Genomic DNA, 15,750 nt, shown 5'->3' on the forward strand with positions numbered 1-15,750 from the left:
GAGGCTGCCTCCATGTCCCTGTCCAATTAAGGAAGGTGGGCAGGTCATGGATGTGTGGGCTGCAGTAGGAAGGTCAGTGGAAACAACATAAGAGATAGGTGCTTAGACAGAGACAGAGCGTGTCAAAATGGAGGCGCTGATGAAGACTCTAGGTTTCATAGCAACCAATCAGCAGGAAAACCCCTCAACTGGAAGCCTGTTGTCCGCGGTTGTGCCTGTCTGTTCCTGCCTTGTGCTGTACTGCTGTGGCATGGAGAACAGCCTTTCGTGTCCCTCTACCTTCGCACCATGAAGTCACCTTTGACATCCTGTCAGATTGCTGCAACTATGCAGTCTGTGTACTCATCCCAGAAGAGTTTTTATTTATTCAAGGCTTACGGGGGTTGCAGGGTAAGCATTTACAGCTCGTGCCTAATTGCTGTTGAGACTTTTTAAGATTCATCAATATTTGGAGGCATAGAGTCAAAGAGATACACAGCACGGAAACAGAGCCCTCAGTCCAACCTGTCCATACACCGGATACCCTAAATAAATCTAGTCCCACCTGCCAGCACCCGGCCCATATCCCTACAAACCCTTCCTTTTCACATACCCATCCAGATACCTTTTAAATGTTGTAATTGTACCAGCCTCTACCACTTTCTTTGGCAGCTCATTCCATACGCGTACCACCCTCTGCATGAAAAAGTTGCCTCACTGCTCATAGAGCCATAGAGATGTACAGCATGGAAACAGACCCTTCGGTCCAACCCGTCCATGCCGATCAGATATCCCAACCCAATCTAGTCCCACCTGCCAGCACCCGGCCCATATCCCTCCAAACCCTTCCTATTCATATACCTATCCAAATGCCTCTTAAATGGTCCAATTGTACCAGCCTCCACCACATCCTCTGGCAGCTCATTCCATACACGTACCACCCTCTGCATGAAAAAGTTGCTCCTTAGGTCTCTTTTATATCTTTCCCCTCTCACCCTAAACCTATGCCCCTCTAGTTCTGGACTCCCCGACCCCAGGGAAAAGAATTTGTCTATTTATCCTATCCATGCCCCTCATAATTTTGTAAACCTCTTATAAGGTCACCCCTCAGCCTCCGACGCTCCAGGGAAAACAGCCCCAGCCTGTTCAGCCTCTCCCTGTAGCTCAGATCCTCCAACCCTGGCAACATCCTTGTAAATCTTTTCTGAACCCTTTCAAGTTTCACAGCATCCTTCTTATGGCAGGGAGACCAGAATTAAATGCAGTTTTCCAAAAGTGTCCATCTGCAACATGACCTTGCAATTCCTATACTCAATGCACTTACCAATAAAGGCAAGCATACCAAATGCTGTCTTCACTATTCTGTTAATCTGTAACTCCACTTTTGAAGGAATCTCCCTGGATATTACCATTAAGTGTATAAGGCCTGCCCGGACTTATCTTTGGATCTATAGTCTCATCTGACCAAACCAGGCAAGCATGGCCAATTTTCTTCCCCAAAGGGCACTATTGAACTAAATGGAATCTTACACCAATCAATAATAGCAGAGAATATCTTACATTTCCAGATTACTTAATTAATTGAATTTTAATTTCACCAGCTGCTGCTTTGAGTTTTGAATCATCGTCCCTTGAGCTTTCGCTTCTGTCCAGCGACATTAACGCCATGATACTGTCTCTCCTTCAGGAGCACATTGCTGCTTAATTGGCTGCAGGCCACTGAGGAACTCTCGGAAGCAGCAGCGTGTAAGGGAGCTGAAAAGGCGTGCAGACAAAATAGGGAGAATCCAGTCTTATACATGATGAAGACGTTAGGCCTAGATTGACAATGCAGGCTATATCATGAGAATGTTTCCCAGTATGTGCACAGTCAGAATTAATATTTCCTCCAAGTATTCATGGGGACGGTAGGAACAATATAACTGCTCCAAACAAACTGATCCTAGTTAAGATAATCTAAGTTATTATTTTTGAATTCAACTACAAGCCTCGTACTAGAGGCCTCGGCTTCAAGTGAGTGAAAGAAAGTTCTAGACTGATATTGAGAAATCCTTTTTCACAGCATAAATAATTAACATGGACTAAACATCTGAAAGAGAATGGAGGCAAAACCTGGAATCATTTGGGGGAAAAAAAACTGGATGCTGTAGTGAGGCGATGCTGGGATTTCTCTTGTGTGGAATGGACAAATTACCTCTCTCCTCTGTATCACCTCTGTGTTAACCCCACGTGCACCTATGTGTAAACCATTAACTTCAAGCATACCATCCACTCACTTGGTCAAACACTGCTCCAGTGTGAGTGCAAAGCAGCTTTGGGAATAAAACCTGCAATCACATTGTTTATTTAGAAAATAGCCTGAGATGAAATACCTGTTGTGTTACAAATACTTATTCATTTTTTGGAACCAGGTATCTCTCTGTCATCATTCAAACCACATTGCTCCACATTATGGAGATAGTCAGGCAGTGCAAACCAAAACAGTCTGATTGTCTGCTTTTGAAGAAATCAATGTGGGTCAAAGACTGAGATCAAACACAATCTTCCAATACCTTCAAATATCAACTTGCTGCATCATTTTGCTCTAAGGAATCAGATTTAAATTTTGATATTTCCAAGATATTTGCAATGCATTTGATAACGAAATAGCAAGAAATATAAAGTCAGCATTGATATGTTCCCACATTCAGGTTAATATTTCTATTATATTCCAACAGGACTACAAACAAATACAGCTCTTGTTTTGTAAATTTACTTTCTTTTTTGAATTAATTCTCAAGCCCAATTTTACAGGGGTCAGTTCCCCTACAGTTACTCTCCTATCCTTAACCCAAGAATGCTGAAACTAATTCTATGTACATGTCCATGAGAAATTATAAATCAAATCTGGTGACATTCCTGTCCTAATGTCCCATTTACACACTACCTTAATAAACTGAGAAACTGAAAGACCCTCTTCATTTACTTTTAAGTATAATTATTCTGCACTAGGTTTGACATGAGGACTAGTAATTCCATAGTTTACAACAGTTTGCATCAATCTCACAATTTAAGTGAAATCAACGGTCCACCACAGTACTCAACTCATTTCCTGATCTTCTCCACATCTGCTTGCCCAACATACTGGCCCTTTTGTGAAGTATTTCAGATGTGAACAATCAGTCTTGTAAAATTTCTGTTGTTTTACGGACTACAAGATCAGTATGGATTTCAATATATCTTAATAAGATTTAAGGTTTTATTGTAAAACCATGAGAACACATCTGTGCTTCCTTACTGCAGTGATTTCAGTGCAAACTAACCTAAGGAATACTCTCTCATTACAGTCACTCACATAAACATCAATAAGAGCACACTGCTGTCCGCTGGAGGCACCTTTAAACATAATTAATAAACATTTGGAAAAAGCATGTTTGTGCATTGAGCACTGGCTGGTCTGATGGGGACTAGCCATTTCCTGTAAGGAAGCTGATTTTTCTTTAAGTTGTCAGAATGAGTTTGACCCTTTCATAACACCTCTACCGTGAGTCCCAGAAGATCCGCTCAAGTGATGTCTTTCTGACTATATGGGATTACCTTATCACTGCAAGGCAATGGCTTTTAAAAAAACAAGACCTACAGGTCCTGAGCATGGGGATAGGACTCATTCTAAGAGCTCATATCCTGACAAAACAGAGAATGGTGTGGTCTCACTACAAGAGTGAGTCATTTTAAGACTGGATAGGAATGAAATTTGTGTCCTTCTGAGCTGATGTGAGAATGGTAGGACGACAAATATATATGCAAGTTGGTGATTGTTATGCTGCGTGTATGATGGCAAAGAAAGATTAGTGCAAACAATGAGGAAAGGTGCACATCGCAATATTTTGTAATCAGATGCATTTAAGAAGGGAGTTAGTGGGATTTACAGTTTTTACAAAATAGGCAGTATCTGTAGACAAGAAAATGTCTCCAGGAAGTATTAATTCTGTAAATTTACAGTTATTTTGTAATGTTAGAGAAACACAAGCTGTGCCCAATATGGAAAAGCTTTGCACTTGCATGAGAGCTTTCTGATAAAAACCTAAATGCGGCAGCAACCCTGCACAGTGTTTGTGATTTCACATCAGAACGTTGCTGTGAAAGGACTGGATCAGAATGAATTTTACACTGTTGACAAGTTCATTTCAATTAACGTTGTGCAGTTTGAGTTAATCCATTAGAAAATTCTGTTAAAAAAGTTACAAATAAGTTCTAACTGCTGACTGTACATTTCTTGAAAGTTAGTTTTGGTGGGAGTAGGTTGAACAATTTTTGTTCTGTTTGTAATTTGTGATCAGACTTAATTCCCTGTGCATGGCTTTACAAAATGTTCCACAGGATTAAAGTGAACATCGACCTCACTCTCACGGCAACTAGAAATTTATTCTGTTGTGGAATTCTTCAGGATTCTATATATCTCACTGCATTCTACACCCATTAACTAACCAGTCAGAAGGGAAACAGTGTCGTTCAGCACTTTTCTTATTTGGGTATTCATTCTTCAGGTGATTGTGAGTAATGAATGAAACAATGTTGCTACAAATACAGTGGGTGCCAGGCTGATTTCTGAGATATATCTCCCCCCCATTCTGTCCCAATGCAAAGAAAGAGATAACTAAGTTTTGCCCTGTAGTACAAGCAGTTTAACACAAAGAAAATGCAACGTTAGGAATAAACTGACTTCCCTGAAATTAGAGATTTTTAAAAATTGGGACAAGTCTGCTAGTGAGAATACAGGGCTCTGGACTAATTCACCCTGAGAAGCTTTTTAATTTTCCAAATGGTCAGTCCACCCCCGAGAACTAAATCCCCACAGCAGAGTTGGCTGGACACAATCTGCTCCATTCTGGTGTTGGTCACTGTCCGTGCAACTTCATTTACACTGACAAACGCACAGAGATGTACAGTACATGCAGCACTATCACTGCTCGCTAACTGCTGCAGACCTACCTTTCTGGGAACCGTCAGCACATCCGAGCGAAGTTTAATAACTGCCAAAGCAATTCCTCAGGCTGGTCCATGCAACGTCTCAGTCCATCAAGGTGTGTGTGTGTGTGAGAGAGAGACGGGACAGGGAACTGAGGGAATCCCAAATGTCCTTCCCCACAACGCACACTGACAAGAAAGTCGCTCTGAGAGATTATTCAAACGATGTACTCCCGTCAGTCAGAGTCAAACCCCATCCAAAAGGAGTCGCTTGCAGCAGTGGGAAGTTGGTGCCACCGTCCCACTGGGAGAGGACAGGGAGATGGGCACAGGCTCTTAAGATTAGCTTCAGGAATCGTTCTCAGTCCCGGCCTCTAGGACCGCTTCCTTCTGCTTAATGCCAACTGCTTGCTTCCCAGGAAAGTTCACTCCCCTGGCAGTCCTTGTGAAATGTAATCGTTACCAGGAGAATCTTGCTGCAGCTTTGTGAACCTCAGGCACAGGCAGTGTCAATGTTACCTGCTGCTCTCTCCCCTGCAGCCTTCGCCTTTCATACCCTGGCTGCAACAAGCGTGTCACCCAGTTAACACCACAGTCTCCAGCACACTGCTCTAGGCGGGAAGCGGGCTACTTACACACTCGGATCAGCGAAGAAAATGTTTGTAAAGTCTATCTATCCCGCACAAAGCCGGTACTGAGAATGTTACTGGGAGAGAGAGAGGAGTGTGTCCAGGGACTAGCTGCAGACCCCACAGCACTGAGAGCCTGCTCACACTGACTGGCTCAGACACTATAACCACAGCCTGTGCCCTGAAGGGGTCAGCCGCATTAGAAATCTCAATTAGCAGCTCTCGCGTTACACCCACTGTTTGCTGGAAGGTTCTACCTCTCACTCAGTCCGAGGTAACAATAGGGAGCTCAAAGAGAAGGAGGTGGCTCAGTCCCCTGGCTCCTCCTCCCTACCCCCAGCTCTGCACTCAAATCCTTTCACACACTGGAAGGAGAAAAGGTAGCGTTTGTCCTTATCTGTGGAGAATAGGATTAACCCTTCTCAATGCAAACTCCTCACTGCATCAATGACAACCTGCTTCTGCTACAGTACATCGTCATTTCTAAAACACTACAAAAGAGACTGACAAAGAGGGAATTCTTCACATACCTTTGGTATTGAAGAGGAGCTGTAGGTGAAAGTCGACATTTGAAAGCAGATATAAATAATCTTTCTTGTCATTATTCTCTCTCACACACATTACTTTGCTGAGAAGTACTTGTGATGGCCCATTCCTCCTTGAATAATTGAATAATCTGGTTCAGTTCCTCCTGCTGACGGCTGTTTGATCACAGGTATTGATTTGACAATTGGTATTTCATATTTTCTTTCCCCTTCCTCCCTTGGAGGTGTTAGTTCCTGTGCTGGCTACTCTCCAATACCTCCCAGAAGGTGCTGATTCGTTTCGATTCCTACTAAGTCCTGCTGCCCTGCACAGTCTCTCCTACAGTTGTCTATTCTTCAGCCCATGAGCTGAGACAGCAAGTGTCAACAAGCTGTCTGATTGCTGGGTGCCAAACCTGATCTGGTTTTCATCTACGATGGAGCCTTGCTGATTTTTTGCCTCTCCCACAGCCCAAAGGCACCAAAACTATTATCACTTCTGTTAGGCCACCCTTGTTGAGATCAACTAACACAAACGTCTCTGCTCCTACATGGCTCAGAGCACCTTGATCAAATAAAACTCTTGTTGCAGCTTACTGGTAATTTATTTCATTACAGCATGTAAATCATTGCAGAAAGAAAAATAAAACAACACTGACGTACATTTCTATGGTGACTTTAACATAGGAAAATGTCTATTGGTAGTTCACATGGGCAGTATGGAAACAGAAGATTGTGCTTTTCCATATTATGTGATACAACAAGAAAAGCACTTCCCAAAAATAGAATATTTCCATTCATGATTAAACTTTCTCTTCCAAAGAGATCTTCCCTCTTCACGTTGACAAAATGACTTTGCTCACTTAACCTGTGTTTTTTTATAGCTCTTTAATTTTAAAACAGCTCTTGAAGAAATGTGTATTTTCTCATCATTTTCTCCGGACCTTCCCATATCTAACAAGCTCATTCCCTCTCATTGGCTGACAAGAATGTCCGATGTAACCTGTGATTTATTGTCTTTCACCTCTTCATGGTAGAGCAGCTGCCTTTTATTTATTTATTCTTGGGACTTGGATGTAATTGGTTGGGCTGGCATTTACTGCCCATTCCTAGGTGCCCGTGGGATGGTGGTGCCCATGAGATGGTGGTGCCCATGAGATGAGCTGTGTTCTTGAGCCACTACAGTCCACTTGCTGTGGGTTGACTCACAAAGCCATTAGGGAGGGAATTCCAGAATTTTCACCCAGCAACACTGTGGGAACAGTGATGTATTTCCAAGTCAGGATAGTGAGTGGCTTACAGTTGGTGGTGTTCCCATGTATCTACTGCTCTTGCCCTTCTCAATGGAAATGGACATGTGTTTGGAAGGGTAAAAAATGAGGTCTGCAGATGCTGGAGATCACAGCTGAAAATGTGTTGCTGGTCAAAGCACAGCAGGCCAGGCAGCATCTCAGGAATAGAGAATTCGACGTTTCGAGCACAAGCCCTTCATCAGGAAATGATGAAGGGCTTATGCTCGAAACGTCGAATTCTCTATTCCTGAGATGCTGTCTGGCCTGCTGTGCTTTGACCAGCAACACATTTTCAGATGTGTTTGGAAGGTGCTGTCTGAGGATCTTTCGTAAATTTCTGTTGCGCATCTTGTAGATGGTACACACTGCTGCTACTGAGCATCAATGGTGGGGGGAGTGGATGCATGTCAATCAAACAGACTACTTTGTCCTGGATGGTGTCGAGCTTCTTGAGTGTTGTTGGAGCTGCCCCCATCCAGGAGCAAATGGGGAGTATTCCATCACACCCCTGACATGTGCCTGATCAATAGTGGACAGGCTTTGGGGTGTCAGGAAGTGAATTATTTGCTGCAGTATTCCTAGCCTCTGGCCTTTTCTTGTAGTCACTGTGTTTATGTGGAGTGAATCAAACTGGCTCAAGACTGGTATCTGTGATATTGGAGACCACTGGATGAGGTTGGGATGGACCATCCACTTGGCACTTCTGACAGAGGATTGCTGTAAATGCTTCAGCCTTATCTTTTAGACTGATGTGCTGGGCTCTGCCATCATTGGGGATGGGTATATTTATGAAGCCTTCTCCTCCAATGAGCTGTTTAATTGTCCACCACCATTTATAACTGAATGTGGCAGGACTATAGAGAGTAGATCTGATCCATTGAATTGAATGGAATTGAATGTATTGTCCCGTGTACCGAGGCACAGTGAAAAGCTTTGTCTTGTGAGCAATACAGGCAGATCACAGAGTTAAGTAGCATCGATAAGTAAATAACAGGTAAACAACAGCAAAAACAAAAACACAGGTACAGGTGAATGTTGAGAGTTTGAGAGGCCATTCAGTATTCTCACAACAATAAGGTAGAAACTGTTTCTAAACTGGCTGGTGTGTGCGTGTTCAGGTTTCTGTACCTTCTCCCCGATGGTAGAGGTTGTAGAAAAACATTGCCAGGGTGGGATGGATCTTTGAGAATGCTGGTGGCCTTTCCTTGACAGCGGGCCTGGTAGATGGATTCTATAGATGGGAGGTTGGCCTTTGTGATTGTCCGGGCTGAGTTCACCGCTCTCTGTAACCATCTCCGATCTTGAATGGTGCAGTTGCCATATCAGGTAGTGATACATCCAGAGAGAGTGCTCTCGATGGCGCACCTATAAAAGTTGACAAGGATATTCACCGTCATGGCAAATTTCCTCAGCTGCCTGAGGAATAAGAGACGTTGTTGGGCCTTTGTAACCAGTGCATCCACATGAAGAGTCCAAGAAAGCTTGTTGTGGATGACCACTCCCAGGAGCTTGACACTCTCCATTCATTCCACCTCTGTGCTGTTACTGTGTAGGGGGGTATGAGTATCATCCCGCTGAAAGTCAATAATGAGTTCCTTGTTTTGCTGGCATTGAGAGCTCGGTTGTTCTGAGTGCACCATTTTTCCAGGTCTTCCACCTCCCGTCTGTAGTCTATTTCATCACCATCTGAGACTATGGTGATGTCATCAGTGAATTTGTAAATGGCATGAGTCTGGTATCTGGTGACACAGTCATGGGTATACAGTGAGTACAGTAGGGGGCTGAGTACACACTCCTGGGGGGCTCCAGTGTTGAGTGTTAGTGAGGATGAAATATTGTCCCCAATCTTCACTGATTGTGGCCTGTAGGTCAGGAAACTGAGGATCCAGTTGCAGGGAGTGGGGCTTAGTCCGAGATCACTAAGTTTAGTAATCAGTCTCGCGGGGATAATAGTGTTGAAGGCTGCACTATAGTCAATGAGTAGAATTCTTACGTAGCTGTTCTTGGGCGTTCTAGGGATGTTCTAGGGAGACGTGAAGGGCAAGTGATATGGCATCTGACGTGGATCTGTTGGATAGGCAAATTGGAGTGGGTCATGTGGAGTGAGGAGGCTGGAGTTGATTAATGCCGTGACAAACCTTTCAAAGCACTTCATGACGACCAAAGTTAGAGCCACTGGGCGCTGGTCACTGAGACATGCTGTATGAGCCTTCTTATACACAGGGATGATGTTGGCCCTCTTGAAACAGGCAGGGACAGGGGCCTGCTGCAGGGAGAGGTTGAAGATGTCCGAGAAGACCTCTGCCAGCTGATCTGCACAGCCTGGTACTCCGTCTGGTCCCATCACTTTCCCTAGATTCTCATGAAGGAAAACTGGTTTTGGGATCGCTTAAATCTGTATATCATTTGCTGTTTATGCTGTTTGGCATGCAAGTAGTCCTGTTGGTAGCTTCACCAGATTTAAAGCTCATAGTATCAGAGGTAAATTATTGACATGGATAGAGAACTGGTTGGCAGACAGGAAGCAGAGAGTTGGAATAAACGGGTCCTTTTCAGAATAGCAAGCAGTGTCTACAGAGCTCAATGCTGGGACCCCAGCTCTTCAACAATATACTTTAACAATTTGGATGAAGGAATTGAATGCCGTATCTCCAAATTTGCAGATGACACGAAGCTGGGTAGCAGTGTGTACAGTGAGGAGGATGCTAAGAGGCTGCAGGGTGACTTGGATGGACTGCCTGAGTTGGCAAGTACTTGGCAAATGCAATATAATGCGGATAAACATGAGGTTATCCACTTTGATTGCAAAAACAGGAATGTAGATTATGATCTGAAGGATGGTAGTTTAGGAAAACATGGGGCACAACAAGACCTGGGTGTCATGGTGGAACAGTCACTGAAGGTTGGCACTCAGGTACAGCAGGTAGTGAGGAAAGCTAATGGCATGTTGGCCTTCACAGTGAGAGGACTGGAGTATTGGAGTAAGGGTGTCTTGCTGCAGTTATACAGGGCCTTGGTGAGGCCACACATTGGGTATCGTGTGAAGTTTTGGTCGCCTAGTCTGAGGAAGAACATTATTGAGGGAGTCCACGGTGGCACAGTGGGCACCAGGAGGCACGGTGCCCCAATGGTTAACACTGCTGCTTGTCAGCACCAGGGACCCAGGTTCGATTCCAGCCTTAGGCAACTATCTGGGTGGAGTTTGCACATTCTCCCCTGTCTGTGTGGGTTTCCATCCAAAGATATGCAAGTTAGATGGATTGATCATGATAAATTACTCTTAGCTGCACATCCCAGGACACTAAGTAGATTAGTCAATGTCAATGCAGGATTACAAGGAATCGAGTGAAGGCTAGGTCTAGATGGGATGCTCTTTAGCGGTTGGTGCGTGTCTGATGGGCCAAATGGTCTCTTTCACCACTGAAGGAATTCTACAACAATTTCATGAACAGTATTTTGTTGACCCTCAACAACTCTCCCTGCAATTAGACACAATTCCATCATTGCTCAACCGCAGCACTCAGTTCCTCTCTATTTTTAATAAAACAATAAAAGACAATTGAAAGTATCCATCACCAAAGAGAGTTATGGGTTCAGATACTTCTTCAAATGAAATATGAAGATCTTGTGTTTCATCCTTTCTTCACCAGGGTAAGAAAGTCATGGGTAGGTTTGCTCCCAGACACCTCCCCCCCCCCACCCCACTTCCCCGCTCCTTGGTGAGTGTTGTCATTCCACCTGAGGCTTTCCCCCTGCAGAATGGCATCAACTACATCATGTCACCAAGATTTTCAGAATTGCACCTCAGCTGAGGAAACAAATTAGGGCTCAAATTATACTCTAAGTTTGACAAAATGAGAACCGAAGCAGAAAATGCACGAGACAAGTTAGCTAATCGGTGTTGTCTTCTGAGAGAATACAGGTGAGCAGTATCTGTCAGGAAACACATGTCAGGCTGTACCTGAGGGTGTACAAAGTTAAAAAATCACACACCAGGTTGTAGTCCAACAGGTTTAATTGGAGGCATTAATTTTTGGAGCGCTGCTCCTTCATCACCTGATATGCTAGTGCTCCCAATGAAACCTGTTCGACTATAACCTAGTGTTGTGTGATTTTTAACATGGTACACCCTGGTCCAACACCGGCATCTCCAAATCATGTATCTGAGGGAACACAGATCAGGTAGCATCTGACAGGGAACACATGTCAAGAGGCGTCTGCCGTGGGAACAATCGTTGCTGACACCTTTTGTGGGAACATCGGTCATGTTGGGTCTGCCGTGGGAACCCAGTCAGTCAATGATTCTCTTGCTGAAATCGTTTCCAGAACAATATTGGAAACATGTTAGCCTCGAACTTACACATTGGTTTTGGCATCTTTTCAGCATTTAATCACTTTTTTGGCAGCACAGTAGGATCAGAAACTGTTTACACTGGTTTGCCGCCACAGAATCTGTCTCCCTGAATTCCCTCAGGTTTTTTGGCTCCTCCAACAAGGAGGAATCTCAACTGAGCTTATTTACTGATATTATAATGAGAGCCCATGGTGCCGCACACTCAGGGATAGTTAGACCCAGAATTCCGATGATTGTGGGGAGATGCTGAGGCAGGTGACTGAGGAATTTTAAAATCCTAAGTTGATGAAGAGTCTTAGTGTTGATTTCTGCTATTACTTTCTTTTAGGTAGACTTTTCTGTATTTGTACTTGCTTCTAACAGTCTTGATACCACTGGGAGACTTTCTCCACTCCAACCCCACCAAAAACTTAGGGTATTGCAGGAGTAGGCATGGCATTCCCAATGGGAGCAGCATGGGTGTAGAACAGGCTCAGCAGTAAAATAGTGCAAAGGAGACTCAGGCAGGATTGAAGAACAATTAGCCCCACCTGATCTGATTTGGCATTTCCAACAATATACAAGCATCATAGATCAACATACGGATCAAACAAAAATTTGAAATGGTAAGATTTTAAACAACCATGCTTCATTAGAGAAGGACACCAAATATGTTAAGATTTGGGTGTGACCAGTGAGTGCCTCAAGGATCAGTGCTGGGTCCACTGCCTTTCATCATTTATATCAATGATTTGGATGTGAATACAGAAAATGTGGTCAGTAAGTTTGTAGATGACGCCAAACTTGACAGCTTTGTGCGTGGGAAATTGTGTCTCACTGACTTGTTTGAGTTTGTTGAAGAAAATCCCCAGGACCTGATCAGGTGTACCCGAGAACTCTGTGCAAAGGTAGAGAAGTGATTGCTGGGCCTTTTGCTGAGATATTTGTATCATCGATAGTCACAGGTGAGGTGGCAAACATGGTGCCACTGTTTAAGAAGGGCGGTAAAGACAAGCCAGGGAACTATAGACCAGTGAACCTGACCTCGGTGGTGGGCAAGTTGTTGGAGGGAATCCTGAGGGACAGGATGTACATGTATTTGGAAAGGCAAGGACTGAGTAGGGATAGTCAACATGGCTTTGTGTGTGGGAAATCATGTCTCACAAACTTGATTAAGTTTTTTGAAGTAACAAAGAAGATTGATGAGGGCAAAGCAGTAGATGTGATCTATATGGACTTCAGTAAGGCGTTCGACAAGGTTCCCCATGGGAGACTGATTAGCAAGGTTAGATCTCATGGAATACAGGGAGAACTAACCATTTGGATACAGAACTGGCTCAAAGGTAGAAGACAGAGGGTGGTGGTGGAGGGTTGTTTTTCAGACTGGAGGCCTGTGACCAGTGGAGTGCCACAAGGATCGGTGCTGGGCCCTCTACCTTTTGTCATTTACATAAATGATTTGGATGCGAGCATAAGAGGTACAGTTAGTAAGTTTGCAGATGACACCAAAATTGGATGTATAGTGGACAGCGAAGAGGGTTACCTCAGATTACAACAGGACCTGGACCAGATGGGCCAATGGGCTGAGAAGTAGCAGATGGAGTTTAATTCAGATAAATGCGAGATGCTGCATTTTGGGAAAGCAAATCTTAGCAGGACTTATACACTTAATGGTAAGGTCCTAGGGAGTGTTGCTGAACAAAGAGACCTTGGAGTGCAGGTTCATAGCTCCTTAAAAGTGGAGTCACAGGTATATAGGATAGTGAAGAAGGCGTTTGGTATGCTTTCCTTTATTGGTCAGAGTATTGAGTACAGGATTGGGAGGTCATGTTGCGGCTGTACAGGATATCGTTTAGGCCACTGTTGGAATATTGTGTGCAATTCTGGTCTCCTTCCTATCAGAAAGATGTTGTGAAACTTGAAAGGGTTCAGAAAAGATTTACAAGGATGTTGCCAGGGTTGGAGGATTTGAGCTACAGGGAGAGGCTGAACAGGCTGGGGCTGTTTTCCCTGGAGCGTCGGAGGCTGGGGGGTGACCTTATAGAGGTTTTCAAAATTATGAGGGGCATGGATAGGGTAAATAGACAAAGTCTTTTCCCTCGGGTGGGGAAGTCCAGAACTAGGGGGCATAGGCTTAGGGTGAGAGGGGAAAGATATAAAAGAGACCTAAGGGGCAACTTTTTCACGCAGAGGGTGGTATGTGTATGGAATGAGCTGCCAGAGGATGTGGTGGGGGCTGATACAATTGGACCATTTAAGAGGCATTTGGATGGGTATATGAATAGGAAGGGTTTGGAGGGAATTGGACGGGGTACTGGCAGGTGGGACTAGATTGGGTTGGGATATCTGGCATGGACAGGTTGGACCGAAGGGTTTGTTTCCGTGCTGTACATCTCTATGACTCTAAGTAATGAAGAGGATTGATGAGGGCAGAATGGTAGACGTGTTTCATATGGACTTCAGGAAGGTGTTCGACAAGGTTCCTCCTGGTGGATTGGTTAGCAAGGTTAGATTACACGGATTACAGGGTAAACTAGCCATTTGGATACAGAATTGTCTCAAAGGTAGAAGACAGAGGGTGGTGGTGGAGGATTGCTTTTCAGACTGGAGACCTGTGACCAGTGGAGTGCCACAAGGATCGGTGCTGGGTCCTCTACTTTTTGTCATTTATATAAATGGTTGTTTGGGTGTGAACATAGGAGGTATAGTTAGTACATTTACAGATGACACCAAAATTGGATGTGTAGTGGACAGCAAAGAAGGTTACCTCAGGTTACAACGGGACATTGATCATATGGGCCAATGGGCCAGGGAGTGGCAGATGGAGTTTAATTTAGATAAATGTCAGGTGCTGCATTTTGCAAAGGTAAAATAGGAGAGGGCTTGTCCACTTAATGGTAAGGTCCAGGAGGGTGTTGCTGAGCATAGAGACCTTGAAGTGTACGTTCATAGTTCCATGAAAGTGGAGTCATAGGTAGATAGGATAGTGAAGAAGGCGTTTGGTATGCTTTCCTTTATTGGTCAGAATATTGAGTGTAGGAGTTGGAAGGTCATGTTGTACAGGACATTGGTTAGGCCAGTTTTGGGATATTGCACGCAATTCTGGTCTCCTTCCTAAAAGAAGAGTGTTGTGAAAATTGCCAGGGTCGGAGGGTCTGAGCTACAGGGAGGGGCTGAACAGGCTGGGGCTGTTGTCCCTGGAGCTTCAGAGGCTGAGGGGTGACCTTATAGAGGTTTATAAAATCATGGGGGGCATCAATAGGGTTAATAGCCAAGGTCATATCCCAGGGGTGGGAGAGTCCAAAACTAGAGGGCATAATTTTAAGGTGAGAGGGGAAAGATTTAAAACAGATCTGAGGGACAATGTTTTCACACAGAGGATGGTGCATGTGTTGAATGAGCTGCCAGAGGAAGTAGTGGAGATGGGTACAATTATAACATTTAAGAGGCTACTATGTGGATATATCTATAGGAAGGGTTTAAAGGGCTATGGGCCAAATGCTGGCAAATGGGACTAGATTAATTTAGGATACCTGGTCGGCATGGATGAGTTGGACAGAAGGGTCTGTTTCCATGCTATACAGCTCTTTGACTTTATAGTTGTTGTGGACAGTGAAGAAGATTATTTCAGAGTCCCCCATAAGCCTTGATCAGTTGGACCAACAGGCCAAGAAGTGACAGTTGGTGTTTTCTTTCGAAGATTGTGAGGTTGGCATGGAAGAGTTGGACTGAAGGGTCTGGTTTCATGCTGTATGGCTTTATGATTTGTCTATCTTATAGTGCTCTCTCCGTGATCATGAAGATGATCATGATTCTCAACTTTTGTGGCAGCTGTGGGCAATGCCAGTGATATCAGCCAGCATGATTATAAGGATGTTATGACTGAAGTACCCGTCACAATTGATTTCTTAGCAAGACAGCAGTGAGACAGATATAGCTGTTTTATGGGGTTACTTGCTTTCCAAAGATGTGCGATAGAACATACAGCCATACCACAAATCCAACCCAAACTCTGGATCAGATATGTTGATGACACCTTTGTAATC

General features: G+C 44.1%; 1 protein-coding gene across 2 annotated transcripts in view; it reads right to left on the reverse strand.

Moving 5' to 3' along the window:
• LOC132823310 (fibroblast growth factor receptor 4-like) overlaps positions 1-5,810 on the reverse strand; it is a 63,289-nt gene extending 57,479 nt beyond the window's left edge. For both annotated transcript variants that reach the window (XM_060836984.1, XM_060836983.1), the window contains exon 1: positions 4,951-5,810. The gene's annotated coding sequence lies outside the window, so the exon portion shown is untranslated. The remainder of the gene's footprint in view (positions 1-4,950) is intronic.
• Between the last annotated feature and the right edge of the window lie 9,940 nt (positions 5,811-15,750).

This window comes from Hemiscyllium ocellatum, chromosome 16 (assembly GCF_020745735.1).
Source record: "Hemiscyllium ocellatum isolate sHemOce1 chromosome 16, sHemOce1.pat.X.cur, whole genome shotgun sequence".
Lineage (NCBI taxonomy): Eukaryota > Metazoa > Chordata > Chondrichthyes > Orectolobiformes > Hemiscylliidae > Hemiscyllium > Hemiscyllium ocellatum.